At 43.1% G+C, this 11833-nt stretch overlaps 1 protein-coding gene across 3 annotated transcripts in view; it reads right to left on the bottom strand.

Moving 5' to 3' along the window:
* Window positions 1-1810: 1810 nt before the first annotated feature.
* Window positions 1811-11833, bottom strand: part of HNRNPAB (heterogeneous nuclear ribonucleoprotein A/B) — a 31545-nt gene continuing 21522 nt past the window's right edge. For 2 of the 3 annotated variants that reach the window (XM_068408753.1, XM_068408756.1), the window contains one exon: window positions 6632-7337. The gene's annotated coding sequence lies outside the window, so the exon portion shown is untranslated. Of the gene's footprint in view, window positions 2868-6631; window positions 7338-11833 lie in introns of those variants that run through there. The other variant, XM_068408755.1, reaches the window with a different exon arrangement.

Below are 11833 nucleotides of genomic sequence, written 5' to 3'. Positions count from 1 at the left end.
TCCGCAAACCCAGCGAGGGACGAGCCCGGCTCCAGCTCTCCCGCGTGGGGCAGCGGGTGGGAGTCGATAGCATCTTAGTGCTGCCGAAGGTGAGCGATGTATGAGCTGGAGCTCCCCGGGCTGCCAGGAGGTGCCTCTGGGAGCAGAGCCCTCCCCGTGTTTCTCAGCCTGAGACAGCAGCTCGTGGCTCAGGTCTGTCCCTTCTCGGACACGTCCCAGGCCACTGGTGTGCAGTGTGTACGCAAAGAGGCTTTCTAGGAAACCTCCTGGGGGCTTGAGCCTGAGGAAGGTGGATCTCCCAAGTCCACTTCCAGAACCTCTCATCCCTTTGATGGGGCCCAGAAAAAAAAAAATCTCTACTGGTTTATAAGAAGTTATCTGGCCCAGTAAAACATACCTCCTTTTCATTACTGTTTTTCATATGACTAAAACCAGAGACATCCCTTCCCTAAAATGCTTTGAGGCTGCAGGATGGAAGAGTGATTTGTATCCACTATTGAACTAAAGCTACTTAAATGTAGCTGTTAGCCCTAACGGCTGTTCAGGTGCACCTAACTAGCAGTGCCAAGTACATGCTCCAAAAAACCCATTTCTTTTCTAAATGTGACTTTTTCTCACCCTGCCAGGACAGCTCTGGCAATCAAAGCTATTGTATAGCTCCACTATACCAGCAAAAATCTCCTTCAGTCAATATGCTTTATTTTGCTTGGAGATTGAATGTGAACTACAATTAATTATTTAATTTCTGATGGATTACCCTTCCTCCCTCAACATGCTGGATGATTTAACCCTCATCTTTTTCACTGCGCTGTTACAAACATGAACCTCTGGTTTGTGTATAGAAGATCTTTCCCAGATGACAGACCCTACGTGTCTGTGAATTCCCGACCGTAAAACATCTCTGCTCACTTGCTGCGTCATCACAAATGGAGGTGTAAAGTTCTGGACCTGTCCTTCTCCTCCTCCACTGAAACATGTCTGGCTGTCTGAGCAACTCCCATGTCCTTTATCATTCTCAACAAGCAGTTATTTTTTCAAACAGGGAGATCGTAGCATTGCAGGCAGCAAAGGGGACCCAGGTTTACCAGGCCTGGACGGGGTGAGCGTGCCCTGCCCTTTGGTACGGTATCTGCTCTCTTTCTTTCTTGCATGGCTTGTGTGTGTGTGTTTCTGCTGTGGCCAAGCCCTGTCCCGAGGAGCGAATCCCTCCAGGGAGAGGAAGGACACCAGGCAGCAGAGCTGGAACAACATGTTTGACTTTGGCACGCAGGGAAGGACACCAGTGTGTTGTGCTGCCCTCCTCCCAGTTAACAGTACTTTAGATAAGGAGCGTAAGCCATGGGAGATCACGTCAGGGATGCTTCCCCCTTTATGTAACAGATGCTACGCATCAGTTCTGGTTTCTCTAAGCACCTATGGCCCAGTTTGGTTCCTCTTGTGCCTGTGCTTCTGCAGCCCTGCCAGTCCCATTCCCTGCTGGGCTTTGAAAAGCTTTCCCCAAACAAACGGCCAGTTCTGCGGAGCGGTGGCTGGGGGGAGTCACCGGCACTGTGGGCAGGAGAAGGGCATTTGTGCCAGCACGTAACTCTGCCCTGCAGAGCTCAGGTCGAAGCCCAACGCTTACGCAGGGAAGGTTTGTGCTCTGCTCCCCGACACGGCAGTGCACGACTAGCTAAAAAGAGGTCATTGTTTTATTTTCATTTTTTTAACCATAGAAAATGCTGCATGTCAGATGATTTGCAGTTGTCTTCAGAGAAACAAAAGGGCAATAAGCTGTCTCTCTTTCAAAAAGTTTAATTACTTTCATATGTGTCAAAGAAACCAATTACTAGCAGCAGGCCTGCTTCAACTCTCCATATTTACTCCCCAGAGATGTTATATTTACCAACTATTTCCCATCTTAACTATATAGAAAACACAAGACCTATCTGTAGTGAAGGCATTGTAAACTGCAGGAGGTGATTTCTCCAATACATAACTACCAGTCAAGGAGCACGAGCCTTACATGCAGGTTGCAAAGCTCTTTTTTAAGTTGACAAGTCATTTTGGAATGACTTGAGTGAAACATGGTAGAAAGGCGTGGAGTTTTATGCTGGCCAAAATAAGTATTTTGAGTGCACGGGAAGGAGAAAAAGCCCAGGGCAGAAATCAACCCTGTGACCGTCGGTGTTAGGATGTGCTTTAACAACAGGTCAGGATGTTTCTAAGTCAAACAACTGCTCTGCACCTTGTCCCCTTTACCTTTCACTCCCAGACAACCCTGGCAAATGTACAAGTTGCACTTTTTTTTTTTTTATGAATAGTTATGGACCAAAATATTGGCTGGTGTGAGCAGAAAAACGTATATTTTCTAACTAATGTTATAGGAAAGCACGTGAAAATAACTTGACCTGTTATGCTGTGAGTAGCTGGAGAGGGTAACCTTACTTCACTGCATCGGTTTTATTGGGCATAGGCTATTTTACATATAAAATCAATACAGAATACAAAAAATGTGATGACTGACATTTACAATAAAAAATGTAAAAATGCATTTTGACCTGTACTTGCACTAGCAGTTATCTCCGCTGCGTACACATCCTCTGGCTTCCCCCCCCTAGTTAATTTGGAGGTGGCTCTGAAGGAAGGGTCAGTGCATGTGTGCTCTCTGTAGCTCTACATACAGAAATTCATGCAATCAGAGATCCAAGAGCCTTAAAAAAATCCAGCATCAGAAAAGGCAGCTGAAGTCAGCTAGTTCTTCTAAAGTATCTTGAAAGAGTTGGTCATACGTGGTCCATTCCTCTTCTAAGGGGCTCCTTCCTTTTCACTGTTTTCCTCCTCATAAGTAAGCTCTTCTGGCTTTCTGATTTCTCTGTTTGTTGTATCTCCATCAGAAAAAGACAAATATTTTCACTCCCTTTGCATAGTCCACAACTCATCTTATTTCACTCAGTTCAGCAACTCAAGATTTTTTACAGAAACTAAGTACTGCAGGATTGAATTTAACACACTTAAGGTATCAGCCAGAAAAAAATTACATCACTGTCCCCAAACTGAAAAGCACATATTAACAAAAAATACATTTCTACATCATGCTTTCCATAGATAAGTTTGGTTGCAAAAACCATTATATAAAGCAGATTATAAAGTTAATTAACTGAGGTTCCAAATTTTTATATTTGTTCACGTTTTCTTTTTTTGTTTAAAGGAAAAAGGATGTGTGTGGGTTTTTTGGGGCGGGTTGGTTGGTTGTGGTTTGGTTTTTTTTCTTTTTAAGCTGGGGTGTATTCAACTTTGTGTTGTGCGTGACACACGGATTATATTGCCTGCATATTTATTTTTGTGCATATACAGTAAATGGGTTTTGCATGGTAATTAATGGTGCTGCTAAACCTTTCATTGTTGTGAAGACTGAGCTTCGGGTTTTTGGGTCTGACACTTAAGTCGCTGCCAACAGAAATAAAATCTGTAAATTCACCTTTGCAGGGACCAGACGGACTGCCAATAGCAGGATGTTGGCATAAGGTACAGTAATAATACTAATTGTACATCCTTGAGCAGATCCTGAGTACCTTTGTTTGCTGCACGGTGATTGTTTGTACTGTTGCACTGCCTTTGGGCAACAGGGTATCTGCCTGGCAGGGATAACGTCATGCCTTGGGAGAGCAGGAGTCCATCTAGCTTCGTGTCCTGTTCCCCACAGCTGTAGACTGGGGCTGGGAACACCGCTCCAAACCCTTGCTAAGCGTGAAAAATCATTCTCGTTAATACTGTTGGTAGCAATGCTTTTTTTCCAGGCTTGCTCAGGCTAGTTCTCTATTATGGCCCGGGCAGTTTAGGAACCGCTCGTGCAAAGACTGCACCGCTCTGTAAAGTGTGTGCTGGTGTGACTTAGACCATCCCCTCTAGCTGAGACTGTCACAGCTGGTTACCTCTTTGTCGCAGAGTTACAAACATACATTTCCAAACAAAGACTTTTCTGCCATTGTTGTTATAATCCACAACCACGATGCTGCTTCGGTGCTCAACTCAAAAAAAATCTGGGTGTGGGTGGTCAGGTAATTCGTACTCACACCCCCAGAACAGCCAGGGGTTGTAAGCGCTCAAGGCAGCCCAGGAGAATGAGGAGAGCCGTGTGCCCCCATAAGATGAGGATCTGATCTAGACCTGGAGGAGGATGCTGTCACCTCATTCTCCAACAAGGGTATGACACCGAAGCTCAGGGGAATTCCTGACCCAGTTTCAAACATGTGGTATGTGGACACAGTTCGAGTTAATAGCAAGCATGTTACTAACTGGTTGCAAACCCTCCGTTAGAATGTGAGCACGCCCTTAGCATATAAAAGTTTTAATTCTGTGGTGAGTTGTTTGGACACACTGTTAATATTAAAAGAAACTTGAATGCCAATCCTTATAATATTAAGATTAGTAAGTGTAAGGAATGGAGCGTTTCTCTTTGATTAAAATGTTTGTCTGTGTGTTCTTTTTCAGTGATCTCTAAGCATGAAGCACAATATGTACATAATGTGATATATTTTGATCTTTTTAATTTTTGTATAAAAAAAGGGAAAAAAAAAGACTTTCGACAGTAATATATTGACCTTTTTTTATACTGGATTCTGTCAATTACGGACTTTGAAAATATTGTAAAGCTCCCAAACCCGTAAGATAAACACGATAACATCAGGATTTAATAAAGGTGCCACTGACAGTAGCTGGGGATGAACAGTATTCACTGCTAACGTGGCTGCGTGAACTAACAGCACGGAGACAGCGTGTTGCCTTGTGTGCCTTATTGCATGAAGAAGGGAGAAATCCCTGTCCTGATCTGGCTCTCAACTCTGTTTGCATTGCACATGCACATTAAAAGGGTGAAAAAACCTGGCTGAAAACAAAGAAAAAAAGGATGCAGCCCTAGAAATGAAAGCAGCTGCTGTATACCACCTGGTCAAACGAGAGAAGGACTTGCAACTTGCAAAGGAAACACAGCTCCGTTCATTGCTACCTGCTGTCGATACGATAGAAACAGCAAATCTTTGGCTAAACAGAACCTTGACTACCTGTGGATATTTCTGCTACTATGAAGAAAAGCTTTTTTTTTTCTCAAGAGGAAGGACCTCTGAGTCCTGTTCTGGGATCTGGGGCTGAAGATGTGCAAGAGCTTTGTTACTGTGGAACCCAAATTCCCCAAGAAACCTCCGCTGAAAAATTTCAAACCACAAAAACCTAGTAACACTTTCAGTGTGGAGTGTTGCAGGACAGGGAAGGCTCTGCTGTAGGCTTTTCTTAAATTACAGAGCACATAATGTTGCTGTTGGGGTTCCCAAAATGTGGGAGTTTGAAGTATTTAATTGTCTTGGTTTGTAGGGTTCATTTGCGTTTGATTTTTCTTGGTTTATGTGGTTTTAATTGTAAACTCTGTAACGCTGCACACTCCTCTCGTCCTCCTCTTCCTCTCTCCTTTTTCAGTCTCTTTCTTTAGATTATCTCGGGCACATCCCACGCAGAGCAGGGTAATGAATACAAGGAGGATTATGATTTTGGTATCTGCATATGGCGTTAAGTGAGATCAATTAAAAAATTGCAAATTATTCCACAGTTCATATTTTTAAAGATGTTGAAAAAAACAGAGATTGTGCAGTAAAGAGCCATAAAACATTATTTCAGGGAGAAAGAAAATGGCTTACAGCTGAGTCTGTTCAGCTTACAATGAAGATCAAGAGGCAACCAGATTCCTTTACAGGGGGAGAAGATACTTTATATTAACAAGTTCTTAAACTGAACAGAGAAAGATGTACAAATATCCGTGCAATGGGTAGACACTGAAGCTACACAAAATCAAACATTACTAAGCCATGAATTTTTAATGGTGAGACTGGTTAATCCTAACCAGACCAGTGATGTAATCCCCATCACTTTAATGCCTTTTTGATTTAACAGATCATTTCTGGAGGAAATACTTTAGCCCAATGCAAGTTGCTAGGCTCTGTGTTAGGAGTCTTAGGTGAAATTAAGAGCCTGACCACAGTAACAAACCAGATGGTATCAGGGCTCTTTATGGCCTTGATCTTAGAGAATACAGAAGGGAGTTACTTTTGGGGCACTGAGTAGATCTGAACCCTCTGTTAGACCCTTGTTCCACTGCATCTCTTACGGCAGCTACTGCCAGAGAGGACTTGAGAGCGGGATGCGACTGTCCTGGGGCAATCTGCCCTGTACGAGCTGACCTAGCGCTAAGGTAGTTCTTGCTCCAATATCCTGACGAACAGGAGGAACGTGCTCAGTGCTCCACGAAGGTAGGCTGACGTTTGATGTCTGTGAGTTCTTATCTGTGACCAGGTCCTAGGTGCCCTTGAGCTTATCCTTTTAGTCAGCTGGGAGCATGTTATCTGTTGGTAAATGCTGAAATGGCCATCTCGCTTGGTGGATGTGGACACAAAAGACTTACGGCTGTAGGCAGTGAACTTTTGTTACCTGTCTTTGTTAACTTTTGTTACCTGTCTTTGTTAGCTGCTTAGGGTCTGCACCTACACATTGCTTGCTTTGTGGCTATACTTTGCATCTTTACCAGTTACTGACCATTTTCTTGGTCACCATATAGATTAAATCCATGTAAATTCAGATCAACTAACAAATCAAGAAACAAGAATTATGTAACTCAAACCAGCAATGAAAATGCATTTTATTTACTTCCATTTCATGTTGTTAGCTATCACTTTTGGTGTAGGGGTTTTTAAAGGCATAAGGAGCAGCTGAACAAGCTCCCACTGGCTTTTAGTGCTTTTGAAAAACCCCTTTACTGTCCCAAATTAAAGCTAAAAATCTTCTTCTGTGGAAGGCTGAAGGCAAATCTCTCATTGATGTCACCGGGAAGATCTGTAATTGTTCCCTTAATGTACAGTTGCTCTTCCCATCTCCCCCAGTCATCTCCAAACTAAAAGCAACTCACTACTCCAAACCACACAGTGGGCTTCTACGCTCAAACTCCTGCACGTGTCCTGTTCATGGAACCTCTATTGATATCAATGAGAGTTCAGTCCCCAGAATGACTGCAGAAAGCACAAGAATCTGGAAGTGTCCACAAACAATCTACAATGCAGATAGAAAAGTCTTGTTTTACATACGCTGGCAAAAACTAAACAGCTTTCTATCTAGCTCCTACTTGAAGAAGTTTGATATCACTGAAGCTACAAGACAAGCTAACCTCCAAAGCTTATGAAATTATATTAAAATTTATATTTTCTCTGAGGAAATACCCCGAAGTCCTATTATCTTCAGGTAAACAAGTCAGTATTCCGTCTTCAACTTGTGGAATATCCAGTGCTTGTAGGCATCAACTGTGACCACTGCCAGGCCTGCAAAACATTGATACAGAATACCAGAATAGTGCTTTACCTATTGCTCTGCACGGCAGCCGTCCCCCTCCCAACACAGAGCCTCTGCTGCCACAGAACCCAAGACATTTGTTCATAACGGAGGAAGAGAGCTCCTTTGGAATCAACTAAACCTCTTAACCAGGGTTGTTCTTCCCCATCCCCGAGGCACAGCCTGACCACTCACAGCACTTCATGCCAGCCAACGAGAAAGGCTAGAATTATCTTCCTCACACAGGACCACGGCTGGTACCCATACCCATCAACGCTACCGCCTCAGCTGCCAAACCTTTTAGTGATCATCTTTGAAAAATCCCAGGCAAATGCCCTCTCTGTGTTGGTTTATTCTGCATCCTGAATACGGTGAGTCCAGGACATACAAAGGAGATCTGTCTGCACCTGGAGCAAGGCTGAGATGTTCAGGACTTACTGCACTCGTACAGATCAGCAGCCTGTGTGCTGGAGCTTCTCTGGACTTCTGCTGCTGACATTTCCATTAGAAATGCTGGCAGGTACGGATCCTGCTGTCCCCAGCGCCTATTGCCACTTCAGCTACGAGGAACTAACCAGTAGATCTTCCAAGCATCTGCTGGTGGTACATCTGCTCCACCAACCCCTTCCACCACCAAAGCAGCTGAGACCTGTGGAAAGCAGAGCTCCCGGGAACAGAGCGAGGCACAGATCCCTGGGCAAAGCTGCTGCGGGGGGCTGCAGTTGTGATCTGCACTTGAAGTCCTTCACCTCGTCCTCAGCGGAGATCGGTGCATTTGGCCTTTATATTCTGAACCCCGGTGTTCCTTATCAATCACATCATGCAGATCGACAGACTGAATTAGAGGAACTGTTGATTTTGTACTGATTGCACAGAGTCTCAGAGGAAATCTGTTTAGACTCCCATGTGCTTTCCACACATGCGTATTGAGAAGAGTAGGTTGTGAAATGTTAAATTGTTTCAGAGCAGTCATGATCTTATTGGGAAGGGTTAAAAAAAGACGTGCCTTGCTCAGCAAATTCATGCCAGATCAGTTGATATCTGCTCCTTCCATATGAAAGTGTTTATGTAGGTCTTTTTGAATACTTTGAGTTTGCAAATAGCTCATGAAGATAAATTTCACTTTTAGGTAGTACTGACAGTCTCACTCAAAGCCAGTAATTATCGCAGCCTCTCACAAAGCGTAGTGCATTTTTTTCCCCTAGGAAAGCGCTCTCTTTTTTTTTTCTGGTTTGAAAGAATGCAAGATTGTTTTACGGGAATTCAGAAATGCAGCTAAGTGTTACCACTACATGTCAGCAGCAATGAAGATGACTGACAGGGAGGCAGCTAATGCTTACGAAAGGCAGGTCAATAGAATTATCTTGATCATTAGAGTATTTAGTGTGTTAGCTTCAGGGATTCATCAATAGACAGTCTGGTTAACATACTTAAGTTACTGATCTTGGAGGAGTCTGAAGCCCAGCCAAATTTATGTTTTATCTTTGTTTTCTAGTTTACAAAACAAAATTCCTTAGTCTAATGTAACTGACCATGAAAGCAGGGTGATTGCCATTATGTTAAGATAACAACGGCTGCCCGCTGCCCAGGAGCAGAGGACAAGCAGCTTCCTTTAAGGCTTCTTCTATTTATAATTGTAGGTAACGACCATCTTTCCAGTTACTGCCAACATCCTCTCTCTAATGTACTGTAGCCTCACCAATTTTGGAAACAAAAGTTCCCAAACTGAGTCCTAAGGGCACAAGAACTCACTGCAATCCCTATAAAGCTGTCCATCCCCAAAGCTCTGCAGGCAGGACCACCTTGCCACAGCACCGAGCAGATCCATTACGTGACTAACGCTCGAGCTTCTGCTCGCTGTGGTCGTGGCGGTGGTGTCAGCCCTGGCCCCTGGTGCTCCAGGAGCCGGCTGTAGCGTGGGGAGCTCCATACAGCTGCTGGGGGGAATGGATCTGGGGGGGAAGGGAACATGGCCACATCACCCCCATGGCTGTAACTCCGGCTTGGTGCTGAAAGTGTGCTGGCGGCTCCAGAGAGGCCCCTTGCCAGAGTGGCCTGTGCTGATGGGGACAGGTGAGATGAATTAGGGTTTTGTAGCTGAACTGTGTGCTAGGCCAGTGAGTTCAGGGATGTTTCTCTGGATTATGAAACCGGTGGCAGAGAAAACCCATCTGACTCCAAACTGAAACTGTTTCCGAGCCTTAGTGCACTGGGATTTTAGTTTGGTTTTTTTGGGTTTTGTTTTTTTTTTTTTTAAATCAAGACATTGCCACATGCTTTGTTTTATTCTCATGGGGGGAGTTGCCTTTCTTGTACACACTGCTTCTAACACTTGCTGTATATATAGTGGTGATGAATTTATTTCCATATGGATTTTTCTCCTGTGTATTTAAAAATAAGAATGTTTCTTCTAACGATAAGAGACTTTCTGATGTGTTTTCTTTTTAGGAAACCAATAGATGAAATATTTAGGTGAGCTTTTGTCTTCTGTAATTTCCTAAATTCAGCATTTGAAATCCTTAGGCAAACCAGCAAAATACGTGTGAGGTTTCAGCAGTTCAAGGCATCCTATGCAATGATGAAAAGTATTCTATGGAGAGTGACACAGGTCATTACCTGTGGTTTTAAGATTGTTATAGTAACCCAGTACCCAGGAAGCACGTTTGCGATGACCAAGGCTTTCATGCCAGCAAGCCTGTGTTCTGGTTTGGCTCCTTCTCCTCCCCTCACGTGCAAGCGTAGTGTCCTGCTTCAGCTGCTGTAACTGAGCACAACTGTGCTGGCTGGAAGTGCTGAACTAGATTACACCAGCCAAGGTTTCAGTCTGCAGCGTTTACTGTCTCGCCAGCCCACAGCTCAGAATGAATCTGTGAGTTTTTATATGTTGCACATGGTTTTGCAATCAGCCAAATATAGGAGACTCTTGGGCCAGAACTAAAGAGCTCACTCACTTGTAATGTGTGCCTTAATTATAATATGAAGATGCCAGAAATTTCCAGCTTTATTGTAATGGTAAATAACCATCCTCGGTCTATATAACTGTGCCTTATTAGCCTGTAAATTTAGTATGTATTATAAAGTAGAGCTTAGGTTTCCTGGTCATTGAATACTGATTTAATGCTGCCCTCTAGAGGAGATCTTTTCTTAAGCGAGAGAAACAAATTTTATGCAAATTTTATGCTGTGACACTGTCCCTTAATTGCCGGCATACATAGGGATGGATGCACCTTTTGCATAACTATATATGGCTTGAATAGATATTTGTAAAACTGGAGCTCACGGACAGAAACTTTAACCTTTTTTCCAGCTCTGGTATTTCTTGGGAAATACCATCATATTCTTACTTCCTTTTTGAGTCCCAGTGTTGCCCAGACAATTTAAAAGTGTTATACAAATAAAATCTATCTGTAGTAGCTTACCATTCAAGTTTCCATTTTAAAATTTTAGAAAGCAGAAGCTTTGAATTATTTTCTTTACAGGCAACTGATTTATATTTAAGATATGCAAAAATATTAGTAGTAACAAATGATAAAAACGTAAAAATTTTAAAAGTGTCCCCAAACCACTTATCCTGGACAAACACAGTATGTATGTGGCCAATTGTAGATCAGTGAGATTGGTTACAATTTGCACCAGCACAGCTAGGAGCAGAGTTAGTCTCGGTGTCCGAGGATGGATGGGGTAGAACCTCGGTACTGCTTTACCCCATTTGAAGGCCTTAAGTTCTACCTGGTAAGTATTTGCTGAGATGCTTAATAGCCCGGCCAGCCTATTCCAGTTGTTTAACCAGGAAGATTTGTCAAGTGAGAGATGAAATATTTGGAGAGATTTCAAGAGGCCCAAACCACTTCAGCTTGCCAGGGCAATCACTATGGCATACACTGACCGTGGCAACCTTACAGGACAGCATTTGTGTAAGAATATTTCTTGGACCCTTTTGCAATAGTGATTTAAAAAAACAAAGGAGGGGGGAAAGAAAACATCTAGTCACTCTAGGTAGTCCAGTCTCACTGGAGTGACCTGCCTTTTACTTGTGTCCCTGGCACTGCGGTGAACCTGACCGTAATTAACGCAGTTCAAAATAATTCACAGCTCCGCTTCGGGGAATTTATTGCACACTGAAGAAAACCAGTGAGTAAAAATCCATTTCTTAAACTTTGTTTTCCTTGATTATAGTTTACATTTGTAAGCTAAATTACTTTTAGTATTTTCACATCCCCAGGTGAACTACTGCAACTTTTCTGTACGCTTGTGTACCGTTAGATGGCACAACAAAAGGGGATGTCTGTCTATTGTGACAGTAAGTGCCGAAAACCTATCGCTTAGAAATGAATGGAAGAAGGACTTAATAAATTGTATGACTCTCTACTACTGTAGAAAGCCTGGGGGAAAACCACAGAAAAGCTGAGAAACATTAGTTTTCAATGCATAAAAAGTGGTGTTATTGACAACAGAGTAGAATAAGAAATACATTATTAACATTTGC

Source organism: Nyctibius grandis, chromosome 10 (genome assembly GCF_013368605.1).
Source record: "Nyctibius grandis isolate bNycGra1 chromosome 10, bNycGra1.pri, whole genome shotgun sequence".
Lineage (NCBI taxonomy): Eukaryota > Metazoa > Chordata > Aves > Nyctibiiformes > Nyctibiidae > Nyctibius > Nyctibius grandis.
This window is presented reverse-complemented; position numbering and strand designations above follow the sequence as displayed.